Genomic DNA, 12161 nt, shown 5'->3' with positions numbered 1-12161 from the left:
TCCTACTCGGAATACCACAGACAAGGTTTAGACTTTTCGGATCCCAGAAATAGCTGCCAATAATTCTAGTCTATACCACGAAGGTTCTAATCTTAGATTAGAAACCTAAGAGAATATACTCCAGCTGTAATCCAATGACTACATTGAACATCATGTAGATCGCTTTGTGGTTGTCAGGCACGCGACCTTGGCTAAGCGAGTAACGAAGATTGGGTGATTGTCACGGGTCACCCCTTCATTCTGACTTAACTGAATTAAGAACGAGAGTATATATTGGAGAAGAAGTAGGCATGAATTGAATAGAAAATAGTAGTAATTGCATTAATTCATAAAAAACAGCAGAGCTCCACACCTTAATCTATGGGGTGTAGAAACTCCACCGTAAAAAATACATAAGTGAAAAAGGTCTAGGCATGGCCGTGTGGCCAGCCTCCAAACGTGTACAATAATCAAAAGCTAGATGGTAAAAGTCTAAGGACTAAACATCCAGAGATCCGAATACAATAGTAAAAAGTGCTATTTATACTAAACTAGTACCTTAGGTTTACAGAAAATGAATAACTAAGTGCAGATAGTGCAGAAATCCACTTCCGGCGCTCACTTGGTGTGTGTTTGGGTTGAGCCTTGAGCTTTACATGTACATAGGCTGTTTCTGGAGTTAAACGCCAGCTTTGGTGCCAGTTTGGGTGTTTAACTCCAATTCTAGTGCCAGTTTGGGCATTTTACGCCAAGATGTTTTAGGCTGGCTTTGGATGCCAGTTTGGGCCATCAAATCTCAGGCAAAGTATAGACTATTATATATTGCTGGAAAACCCAGGATGTCTAATTTCCAACGCAATTGAGAGCGCACCAATTGGGCTACTGTAGCTCCAGAAAATTCGCTTCGAGTGGAGGAGGGTCAGAATCCAACAGCATCTGCAGTCCTTTTTCAGCCTCTGAATCAGATTTTTGCTCAGGTCCCTCAATTTCAGCCAAAAAATACCTGAAATCACAGAAAAATACACAAACTCATAGTAAAGTCCAGAAATGTGATTTTTGAATAAAAACTAATAAAAATATAATAAAAAGTAATTAAAACATACTAAAAACTATGCAAAAACAATGCCAAAAAGGGTACAAATAATCTGCTCATCAATGCTCGAGTCATAAGTCAATGATAATAAGGTGGTAAGACTCTCAAGGTGGATTTTTTTTAATACATAGATATAGTTATAATTGAAAGGAGCATAAATCAAGAAGCCTGAAGAGAGTAAAAATAAAATCGCGAAGTCATAACACTCACATATTGCCAATAAAATAAAGATAAAGTGTGAACCGAAATGATATAAAGATAAAGCCGTTGGAAAGAATAAGATAAAACAAAATATATATATATATATATATATATATATATATATATATATATATATATATATATTTTGTTTTATGAGAATGAAAAAGGGTCGGGCTCAAAGCCCCTTATCGGATTTGAACCGATGACTTACGCCTTACCATGGTGTTACTCTACCACTGAGTTAAAAGGGCTCCGCTTGATTCAATTCCTTATTCAGCAATAAGCCAATATGAGTCTAGTACAGATATTTGTTACTGAATATTCTTCTTAATATAGATATTATTAGAATATCCGTTAGAATATATGCACATAGATATATCTATTATCTACATATCGACTCATTAAAGGACAAAAAATTCGATTTACCTAGTGAAAAAACATATAGTTAATAAAAAAGTTTATTGATATTATATATATATATATATATATATATATATATATATATATATAATATAATATAATATAATATAATATAATATAATATAAATAAATAATTTCTAGTCGCGACCCGCGAAGTTTAGGCCGGCTAGGTTATAGAATAAAAGTAGTTTGACAATATTGAGTCCTATCTCTCGCAAAATATACATAAGGCCTCTATAGGCAAGTTCCAAAAGAGATCAATACAAAATATAAGTTTTTCAAAATAAAAAGGGAGAGATTCTAAGCAAGCTATAAAGCAGGGAATACAAAGGTCTTCGCAATCTCTCAGATGAACCACAACTCACTGCGGAGCATTTGTACCTGCATCTGAAAAACAACAGATATATACAGAATGAGAACTCCCAACCCATGGGTTCCCAGTACGGTAAAAGTGCTAAATAAATACAGTGCACTATAATAAAAACTCACTAAGCATCCTAAACTTCCTCCAATCATTTATTCATCTTAGGTCCTCACTAATCCAGGAATTAGGCAAATATTTTAGGTGATACTAAGTTTAGTCAACTCCTCATCCTTCTCTACTTTCCAAACCTCTTATCACTCAATTCCAAACCAAACCAAAACCAGTAAAATTTGAACTCAGCATTTAAATATCATTTATCTCAGTCTCTACCTGGAACAAGTGAATTCACTTCACTGCGTCTACCTAGGGAGCTCAATTTATCTCATTTATAAACCATCATCATTATCCAATCATATCATGAATTTATTTCAACAAGAACAGCCCTCAGCGTCAACCAACACCAGCATAAGGGACCTTTCAGTTGTACAAAAACAAGCAATATAGAGAAGTAATACACAATTAAGGTACAAGTAGAACAAGTAGCATATAGTCAGGTAACATAGCATACATGATTTTAGCAATCTAAAACAAATAGATAAACCCAAACAAGTCAAAAATATGCAAATAATGAATGCCTGCCTTATGGCCTATGATGAATGGATATTTTATACGCTTTTTGGCATTGTTTTCATATAGTTTCATTATGTTTTGTTTAAGTTTTATTCCGTTTTCATAGGTTTTAGTGAAAATTTTACATTTTTGGATTCTACTTTGAGTTTGTGTGTTTTTTGGTAATTTCAGGTATTTTCTGGCTGAAATTGAGGAGATTGAGCAGAAGTCTGATTCAGAAGCAGAGAAAGGACTACATATGCTGTCAGGATCTTACCTCCATGCACTCGAAAGAGCTTTTCTGGAGTTGCAGAAGTCCAAATGTCACGCTCTCAGTGGATATGGAAAGCTAACATCTAGGGCTTTTCAAAAATATTTAATAGTCCATACTTTTTTTTTTGGAATTGAAGGCCCAAAACTGGTGTTCAACGCCAGCTACCCGCCCCATTCCTAGCGTCCAGCGCCCACAGGGGAACAACTGGAGTTCAACGCCCAAAAAGGGGTCCCTAGCCAGCGTTCAATGCCCCTAAGGGATATTAGCTTATGGGAAACACTTAAGTTTAGCCCAAATACTCACCAAGTGGGCCCCAAAAGTGGATTTTTGCACTACAAACTTAGTTTATCTTATTTTTGTAATCCTTAGTTATTAGATTAGTATATATAGGAGAAGATCAACCATGTTTAAAAAAAGGACTCTCCAGCATATCATATTTTTGAAAACTATTATGTACAGTAGGAGTCACTAACTTCCTAAGGTTAAGGTTAGGAGCTCTGCTGATTTTTATGGATTAATAAAAGTACTATTGTTCTATTCAATTTGTGCGTGACTCTATCATAAGATGTATCTTTATCCTTCAACCTTATGAATGGGATGATCTGTGACACTCATCCTCATTCTACATGGCTTCAGTGTGAGTCCTTAACCAGAGATCACTAAACCACAAGCTTGATTATACATCTCTTAGACGGCTAATCCACAACTTCATTGGGGACTTCTCGAGACATCAGTTTAGCCGAGGTTTGGGGAGATTAGGGTCTTTGTGGTAGAGGGTAGAACCAAAGGTGCAACATTCTCTAATCCAAAAGATTTGACCTTGTCTGTGGCATTTTGAGTAGGATCATCAAGGGGATGAACTACAGGAGCTTCACCCTCATTCAGATTAGGCGCACACTAACCCTGGCATTCAGCCGAGAGAGGAAGATTGGTGGCCATTAAACCGGCGTTGATCACTTACAGCCTGCCATGGAAAGAATCACTCACAGTTGAAGAAGACAGTAGGAAAGTTTGATCTAGAAGAATGAGAAGCAGCTGGCACTCAAATTAAGTAATTTCATCCCTATTCCTGTTTTATGCGTTTATCTCAACAAACTATCTTTTCTAATCGCCTGACTAAGATCTACAAGGTGTCCATAACTTGATTCAAAACAACAATCTCCGTGGGATCAACCCTGACTCACCTCAGGTATTACTTGGACGACCCACTGCACTTGTTGGTTCAGTTGTGCAAGTTCTTATTTCGCGCATTAAGTTTTTGGCGCCGTTGCTAGGGATTGTTCAGATTTAACAAACAACCGGATTATGTTGTTGCTTAAATTAGGTACTTTTTAATTTTGTTTGAGTCTTTTATTTTCTTTTTCGAAAAAAAATAAAAAAAATTTTCAAAACCTTTTCTTTTCTTTTTGATCTTTATCTTTTTTGTTTGAGTCTTTGTTCTTGTTCTTGTTAAATTTCGAACTTTATTGCTTTCTTTTTCAAAAAAAAATTCAAAATTAGTGTCTTTTGTTTGAGTCTAGTGTCAATTCTTAAGTTTGGTGTCCTTTGTCTATTCTTTGTTTCTTCAAAATTTTCGAAAATTATCATTGTGTTCTTTCTTGGTATTCAAGTTGTTCTTGTTTCTTTTCTTGTTTTTATCTTAAAATTTTTAAGTTTGGTGTCCTTTGGTGTTTTTCTTTTTAAATTTTCGAAAACCAAGTGTTTTTGATCTAAAAATTTTAATTTTGGTGTCTTTTGGTTGTTTTTCTCTTTCTTCATTAATTCAAAAAATTTAAAAAATATCTTTTCTATCTTTTTACCTTAATTTTCAAAAATTTCAAAAATATTTCAAATTTTAATTTCAAAATCATTATCTTATCTTATTCTAGTTTCAAATTTCAAATTTCAAATCTTATATTTTTAAAATCTTTTTAAATCTTTTATTTTAATTGTGATTCTATCTTATCTTATCTTTCTTTTAAAATTTAAAATTCGGATCTTTTTCAAATCTTTATCTTATCTTGTTTCTAATTCAAAATTCAAAATTTAATATTCCATTTTCAAAATATTATCTTATCTTAATTCAAAATTCAAAATTCAAAATCAAATCTTTTCAAATCTTTATCTTTTCTTGTTTCCAATTCAAAATTAAAATTTCAAATTTCAAATTTCAAATCTTATATTATTTTCAAATCTTTCTTAATTAGTTACTTTTTTCTCCTTCTTTTTCGAAAAGTTCCCTTCTATTTCTCTCTCTTCTTTTTCGAAATTCAACATTCAATTTTCAAGTCTTTTTAATTAATCTTTTATTTTCAAATTTAATTAATAAATAAAAATGAAAACAAAAAGAATTTAATTCTAGTTTCCCTTTAATTCCTTACCCTACCTTTCTTGGGGTCCTACATGGTTCTCAGTCCTGTCTTCTATGGGAGAAGTATTAGTATTCCTCCCATTGGAGCAAGTAATTTTGAGCTCAATCCTCAGCTCATTATTCTAATGCAGCAAAACTGCCAGTACTCTGGACTTCCACAGGAAGAACCTACTGAGTTCTTGGCAAACTTCTTACAAATTGCTGACACAGTACACACTGAGGGAGTAGATTAGGATGTTTACAGACTGCTACTCTTTTCCTTTGCTGTAAGAGATCAAGCAAAGAAGTGGTTAGATAACCAAACCAAATATAACTTGAAAACATGGAAGCAGCTAGTCCCCCAAGGAAGTTGACCCAATTAAGGCTGGATATCCAAGCTTCAAGCAAGAGGACATTGAATCTCTTCATGATGCCTGGGGGAGGTATAGGAGAATGCTACGAAAATGTCCCACTGAAATATTTTTAAAATGGGTGCAGTTAGACATCTTCTATTATGGCCTCACAAACACGGCTAGGATGTCTCTAGACCACTCTGTTGGGGGCTCTATACATATGAGGAAAATAATTGAAGAGGCTCATAAACTTATTGAGACAGTTGCCATGAACCAGCATCTGTACTCAGGTGATGAGACTTCCATAAGAGGAGAGGTTAAGGTAGTATCTGTTGAATCTAATCCTCTAAAAAAAGATGGCCCATTGACTTAGTAGCTACACGCCCTTGCATAGCAGCTGCTGGACTTGCAAAAGGATCTACCAGAAACTCAGACTTCTGACAAGAATGTAGAAGCCCAACTGAGTCAAACAAGGCAATAATTATCCAAGCAGATAAAAGATGAATGTCAAGCAATCCAACTCAGGAGTGGAAAAATATTGAACATTCAACCTTAGAGCAACAGGAGATCAGAAGAAGAAAAGCTGACAGAGGATAATAGGAATACTATTCAAGACACCTCTGAGGATGTTCAACGCCAAGAAGGGGTGCTCACTCCTGGCATTGAATGCCCAAAGGGGGGCAATACACCTGGCGTTCAACGCTAGGAAGGGAGCAGCAAGGGTGTTGAACACCCACCTAGGAATGGTCAGACACATGCAAGTGCTGATAAGACCCTTCCTAAGCAAGCTACTAACCCCTCTTCCAATTATTTAGGCATCCAACCTACATCAACCAAGGTTGACGAGTATAGGGCTAAGATGTCATATCCTTAGAAGCTCCGCCAAGCGGAAAAGTATAAATAGTTTGCCCGCTTTGCGGATTATCTCAAGACACTTGAGATCAAGATCCCTTTTGCAGAGACTTTTGAGCAGATACCTTCTTATGCTAAGTTCATGAAAGACATCTTAAGTCATAAGAAGGATTGGAGAGAGGCAGAAACACTCTTCCTCACTAAAGAGTGTAGTGCAGTAATCCAAAAAAGCTTACCAGAGAAACTTAAATATCCTGGGAGCTTTATGATACCCTGTACCTTAGGGGATACCTGCAGAAAGATAGCCTTGTGTGACCTTGGAGAAAGTATTAACTTATATCTGCATCACTAATAAAGAGACTCTGTTTTAACTCACGAAGCTAAACCTACCTGCATATGTCTTTAACTAGCTAATGGAAAATGGCTCTGTTAAGATTCCATCAGGCGTGATCGAGGACATGATTGTTTGGGTGGGACCCTTTGCCTTCCGTACAGACTTTGTGGAGCTGGAAATGAAAGAGCACAAGACTGCAACCCTCATTCTAGGAAGACCCTTCCTAGCTACAAGACAGACCCTCATTGATGTTCAGAAAGGGGAAGTAACCTGAGAGTCAATGAAGATGAGTTCGTACTAAATGCTGTCAAAGCCATGTAGCATCCAAACACACCAGAGGAGTGTATACGTATTGATATCATTGATTCCCTGGTGGAAGAAGTGAATATGGCTGAGGGGTTTGAAGAAGAGCTGAATGACATATTTTGCCTGAGTTAGAGGAGTCAGAGGAGATAAAGGAGCCTCTGAAAACCCCTAAGGAGGAGGACAAGCCTCCCAAACTCGAGCTCAAACCACTACCATCCTCCTTGAAATATGTATTTCTCGGAGATGGAGATACTTATCCTGTGATTATAAGCTCTGCCTTAGAGCCACAAAAAGAAAAAGCACTAATCCAAGTGCTAAAGACATACAAGACAACTTTTGGGTGGACAACAAGTGACCTTACGGCATTAGCCCAAACCGATGCATGCACAAGATCCTGCTGGAGGATGACGCCAAACCAATGGTACAACCACAAAGGTGACTGAATCTAGCCATGAAGGAAGTGGTGCAACAGGAAGTCACAAAATTATGGGAGGCCGGGATTATTTATCCCATTTCTGACAGCCTGATGAGCGGATAATTTATACGCTTTTTGGCATTGTTTTTACATAGTTTTTGGTATGATTTAGTTAGTTTTTAGTATATTTTTATTAGTTTTTAAATAAAATTCACATTTCTGGACTTTACTATGAGTTTGTGTGTTTTTCTATGATTTCAGATAATTTCTGGCTGAAATTAAGGGACTTGAGCAAAAATCAGATTCAGAGGTTGAAGAAGGACTGCAGATGCTGTTGGATTCTGACCTCCCTGCACTCAAAGTGGATTTTCTGGAGCTACAGGAGCCCAAACGGTGCGCTCTTAATTGCGTTGGAACGTAGACATTCAGGGCTTTCCAGAAATATATAATAGTTCATACTTTGCCCGAGTATAGACGACGCAAACTGGCGTTCAACGCCAGCTCTCTGCCCTATTCTAGAGTTAAACGCCAGAAACAAGTTACAAACTGGCGTTCAATTCCAAGGAAGACCTCTACATGTGAAAGCTTCAATGCTTAGCCCAAGCACACACTAAGTGGGCCCAGAATTGAATTTCTGCATCATTCACTTAATTCTGTAACCCTAGTAAGCAGTTTAGTATAAGTAGGACTTTTTACTATTGTACTTGGGGTCTTTTTCCCTATTTTTGAATTCATATGCCATTTGGGGAGGCTGGCCATTTGGCCATGCCTGGACCTTGTTCTTATGTATTTTCAACGGTAGAGTTTCTACACACCATAGATTAAGGTGTGGAGCTCTGCTGTTCCTCATGAATTAAGTACTATTTTTTTCTATTCAATTCAAGCCTATTTCTTCTCTAAGATATTCATTCGCACACAAGAACATGATGAATGTGATGATTATGTGACACTCATTACCATTCTCACTTATGAACGCGTGCTTGACAAACACTTCCGTTCTATATGTAAATAAGCTTGAATGCATATCTCTTAGCCTCTTGATCTACGATCAGAGTCTTCGTGGTATAGGCTAGAATTATTGGCGGCCATTCTTGAGATCCGGAAGGGATGGCTATGACGAGCTTCAAACTCGCGAGTGCTGGGCGTAGCGACAGACGCAAAAGGATTACTAAATCCTATTCCAGCATGATCGTGAACCGACAGATGATTAGCCGTGCGGTGACAGCGCATTTTGGACCATTTTCACTGAAAGGACGGGATGTAGCCATTGACAACGGTGATGCCCTACATAAAGCTTGCCATGGAAAGGAGTATGAAGGATTGGATGAAGACAGTAGGAAAGCAGAGGTTCAAGAGGAACAAAAGCATCTTTATACGCTTATCTGAAATTCTCACCAATGAATTACACAAGTATCTCTATCCTATTTATATTTTAATTATATTTTAATTATCAATTCACTATAACCATTTGAATCTGCCTGACTGAGATTTACAAGGTGACCATACCTTGCTTCAAGCCGACAATCTTCGTGGGATCGACCCTTACTCACGTAAGGTTTATTACTTGGATGACCCAGTGCACTTGCTGGTTAGTTGAGCGAAGTTGTGACAAAGAACTAAGATTATGAACTTGCTTATTAAGTTTTTAGCGCCGTTACCAAGGAATGAACGATCATGATTTCGCCACACCAAGTTTTTGGCGCCATTGCTGGGGATTGTTCGAGTTTGGACAGCTAACGGTTCATCTTGTTGCTCAGATTAGGTAATTATATTTTAATTTTAAGCTTTTTGTTTTTATTATTTTTAATTTTCGAAAAATTTTCAAAAAAAAATTTAAAATAAATTATTCTATGGCTTCAGAATTTTTAAGAATGAATTCTAGAGTTTCATGATGATTTATTGAAGTCTGGCTGGCCTTGAAGCCATGTCTAATTCTCTTGGACCGAGGTTTCAACTTATCATCACAAAGAGTCCTTGGACTCCCATCGTATCAGCTGTTGTATGCTAAAGCTTGGCTGGCCATTAGCCATGTCTAGCGTTTTGGACCGGAGCTTTCACTGAAAGCTTGGCTGGCTAGTAAGCCATGTCTAATTCCTGTACCGGAGCTTTAGACTAACATTGCATGATTCCTGGAATTCTCATTAGAAATTTTGAAATCCTTATTTTTCTTTTTCAAATTAATTTTCGAAAAAAATATAAAAAAAAAAGTTTAACAAAATCATAAAAACCAAAAATTTTTATGTTTCTTGTTTGATTTTAGTGTCAATTTTTAAGTTTGGTGTCAATTGCATTCTTTTATTTTTCTAAAAAAAAATTTTTGAAGAACACATGCATTGAGTTTCTTTCTTGTTCTTCATGATCTTCAAGTTGTTCTTGACATGTCTTCTTGTTTGATCTTCATATTTTCTTGTTTTTTGTCTTTTCTTGTTTTTCATATGCATTTTCAATTTGTTAGTGTCTAAAGTTTAAAAATTTCTATGTTTGGTGTCTTGCATGTTTTTCTTTTCTTAAAAATTTTCAAAAATAAGTTCTGGGTGTTCATCTTGACATTCAAAGTGTTCTTGCATGCATCATGTGTTTTGATCTTGAATTCTCATGTTTTGAGTCTTTTTATTGTTTTTCTCTTTCATCATTAAAAATTCAAAAATAAAAAAAAATTATCTTTCCCTTTTTCTTCTCATAAAATTCGAAAATTTGAGTTGACTTTTTCAAAAATTTTTAAATTTAGTAGTTTCCTATGAGTCAAATCAAATTTTCAATTTAAAAATTCTATCTTTTTCAAATCTTTTTCAAAAATCAAATCTTTTTCATTTTTTCTTTTATATTTTTGAAAATTTTAAATTTTGATTTTCAAAATCTTTTTCTTATTTTCATTTCATATTTTCGAAATTAATGCTAACAATTAATGTGATTGATTCAAAAATTTCAAGTTTGTTACTTGCCTAGTAAGAAAGGTTCAATCTTTAAATTTTTAAATCATATCTTTTTGTTTCTTGTTAGTCAAGTAATCAACTTTAATTTTCAAAATCAAATCTTTTTAAATTTATTTTTCAAATCCTTTTCAAAATAAGTTTCAATCACATCTTTTTCAAAATCAATTTTAAAATCTCTTCTTACTTTTTCTCTAACTTCTTATCTTTTCAAAAATTGATTCTCAAATCTTTTTCAATTAACTACTTGACTTTTTGTTTGATTTTAAAAGTTTACAATTTCAATCATATCTTTTTCAAAACTACCTAACTAATTCTCTCTCTAATTTTCGAAAATCTGACAGAAATTTTCGAAAAAAGAAGGAGACATGGCCGAAAATAATAACAATGCAAGGAAGATGCTTGGTGACTTTACTGTACCCAATTCCAACTTACATGGAAGAAGCATCTCAATCCCTGCAATTGGAGCAAATAATTTTGAGCTAAAGCCTAGCAAGCTTAGAGTGGATATTCAAACCTTCAAACAGAAAGAAGGTGAATCCCTCTATGAAGGTTGGGAGAGATACAAGCAACTGACCAAAAAGTGTCCTTCTGACATGCTTTCAGAATGGACCATCCTAGATATATTCTATGATGGTCTGTCTGAATTATCAAAGATATCATTGGACCATTCTGCAGGTGGATCCATTCACCTAAAGAAAACGCCTGCAGAAGCTCAGGAACTCATTGACATGGTTGCAAATAACCAGTTCATGTACACTTCTGAAAGGAATCCTGTGAGTAATGGGACGCCTCAGAGGAAGGGAGTTTTTGAAATTGATACTCTGAATGCCATATTGGCTCAGAATAAAATATTGACTCAGCAAGTCAACATGATTTCTCAGAGTCTGAATGGATTGCAAGCTGCATCAAACAGTACTCAAGAGGCATCTTCTGAAGAAGAAGCTTATGATCTTGAGAACCCTGCAATAGCAGAGGTGAACTACATGGGTGAACCCTATGGAAACATCTATAATCCCTCATGGAGAAATCATCGAAATTTCTCATGGAAGGATCAACAAAAGCCTCAACAAGGCTTTAATAATGGTGGAAAAAATAGGTTTAGCAATAGCAAGCCTTTTCCATCATCCACTCAGCAACAGATAGAGAATTCTGAGCAGAATCCATCTAGCGTAGCAAATATAGTCTCTGATCTATCTAAGGCCACTCTAAGTTTCATGAATGAAACAAGGTCCTCCATTAGAAATTTGGAGGCACAAGTGGGCCGGCTGAGTAAAAGAGTCACTAAAACTCTTCCTAGTACTCTCCCAAGCAATACAGAAGAGAATCCAAAAAGAGAGTGCAAGGCCATTACCTTCCTTGGTGTGGCCGAACCCAGAAAGGAGGAAGAGGACGTGAATCCTAGTGAGGAAGACCTCCTGGGATGCTCAGTGACCAATAAGGAGTTTTCCTTTGAGGAACCAAAGGAATTTTAGGCTCATCTAGAGACCATAGATATTCCATTGAACCTCCTCTTACCATTCATGAGCTCTGATGACTATTCATCTTCTGAAGAAGATGAAGACATTGCTGAAGAGCAAGTTGCTCAATATTTAGGAGCAATCATGAAGCTGAATGCCAAACTATTTGGTAATGAGACTTGGGAGGATGAACCTCCATTGCTCATCAAGGAACTAAATGCCTTGGTTCAGCAAACTCTACC

General features: G+C 35.9%; 1 non-coding gene across 1 annotated transcript; it reads right to left on the bottom strand.

Annotated features, from left to right (window-relative positions):
- Positions 1-10953: 10953 nt before the first annotated feature.
- On the bottom strand, positions 10954-11061 carry LOC148545027 (small nucleolar RNA R71). The gene has a single exon (XR_015900658.1). It is a non-coding gene; the product is annotated as a small nucleolar RNA R71 (small nucleolar RNA).
- Between the last annotated feature and the right edge of the window lie 1100 nt (positions 11062-12161).

This window comes from Arachis ipaensis, chromosome B9 (assembly GCF_059453495.1).
Source record: "Arachis ipaensis isolate K30076 ecotype BB chromosome B9, ASM5945349v1, whole genome shotgun sequence".
Taxonomy (NCBI): Eukaryota; Viridiplantae; Streptophyta; class Magnoliopsida; order Fabales; family Fabaceae; genus Arachis; species Arachis ipaensis.
The sequence above is the reverse complement of the archived record's forward strand: the minus strand, read 5'-3'. Positions and strand labels throughout refer to the sequence as shown.